Genomic DNA, 595 nt, shown 5'->3' with positions numbered 1-595 from the left:
GTACCGAATTTTGGGTCTTTTAGCGCTTCGATTTGTAAATCATCAGAAGAGATAAGAATGAGAGCGACGAAGAAGTTTCAAATTCAAGGCAATTTAATACATGTTTTGATAATTACAATCATCAAATCAAGATGAGTATCTCCGTTGTAGAATTTCGCGCTAATAAAAGCAAAACTTGTGTGCATTAAAGTTGCGACTGGAGTCGCCTCAGATTAATGGACGGGATTTGAGAACAGAATGTAAGATTGCAGCTAATAGAATTTAGATTATCTTTGACCGAAATAAGAGCTTGGCTTTACGAATACGAGGTTGTCGTGTACATTACGAAAGAAATATTTTTTAAATGTTATATGCTGTTACCATGAATCATGTTAAAGAGTGTGGGCTAGGAGTTTAGTTTCCCAAAAGTAGCGTTTGATATATATGCATATAAAATTACCTTCAATCTCATCTTTGGCGATCAAAGCAAACAGAGTTAAAATTCAAGATCACAGCGATATTGCAAGCAAATCTGTTAATGTCTACGCAAAAGTGCATTCGCCGCCACAGTAAGCTGACTTGGTTTATAACTAACCACGAAGGTAAGCCAACCTTG

Source organism: Plasmopara halstedii (genome assembly GCF_900000015.1).
Source record: "Plasmopara halstedii genome assembly, contig: Scaffold_444, whole genome shotgun sequence".
Lineage (NCBI taxonomy): Eukaryota > Oomycota > Peronosporomycetes > Peronosporales > Peronosporaceae > Plasmopara > Plasmopara halstedii.
Note: the sequence above shows the minus strand (reverse complement) of the source record.